Source organism: Penaeus monodon, chromosome 27 (genome assembly GCF_015228065.2).
Source record: "Penaeus monodon isolate SGIC_2016 chromosome 27, NSTDA_Pmon_1, whole genome shotgun sequence".
NCBI classification, from domain to species: Eukaryota; Metazoa; Arthropoda; class Malacostraca; order Decapoda; family Penaeidae; genus Penaeus; species Penaeus monodon.
The window spans coordinates 15,530,235-15,530,745 of record NC_051412.1 but is presented as its reverse complement, the minus strand read 5'-3'; the positions used below and the strand labels follow the sequence as shown (position 1 = coordinate 15,530,745).

At 37.4% G+C, this 511-nt stretch overlaps 1 protein-coding gene across 1 annotated transcript in view; it reads left to right on the top strand.

The window, feature by feature from the left end:
* LOC119590617 overlaps positions 1–511 on the top strand; it is a 47,142-nt gene that overhangs the window by 12,497 nt on the left and 34,134 nt on the right. The window contains exon 2 of the mRNA XM_037939295.1: positions 441–505. The gene's annotated coding sequence lies outside the window, so the exon portion shown is untranslated. The remainder of the gene's footprint in view (positions 1–440; positions 506–511) is intronic.

Genomic DNA, 511 nt, shown 5'->3' with positions numbered 1-511 from the left:
GTAATGAGTTTTTATTGTGTGCGTTTCTTTGTTAGTATTTACTTTTGTCTCAATTTGGATATGTATACACATATGCTTGCACGTTGTATAACAAATATATCCATGTACATCTTTGATAAAGGCGATTAATTTCCCTAGCCCTTTACATGTATTTATACTAATTTTCGTCAGCTTTATATCCCCTTTCGAAGGAACGATATACGAACCCTTCGTTAATTAACGAACTCATTAATTAAGTTCCTATAAAACAATAACAACAACAGCAAAAGCATTCATCAGATTAATATCACCTGGCCTAAGTTCGCTAATTGCATCTCGGCCATGATATACCTGCGTTAACGTTCTTGTAAGTTGCCCAATTAAGATGGCGAACGGCGCAGTCTGTTGATAAGCCCGATTTATGTGTCATAGTTCCTCTTATTTTTCTTTTCTTTTTTTAGGTCACTACGAAAGCTCGAGTTGACCTCATTACCAGAGGGTCCCCCAGAGAAGTTCGGACGCGGTGGTAAGT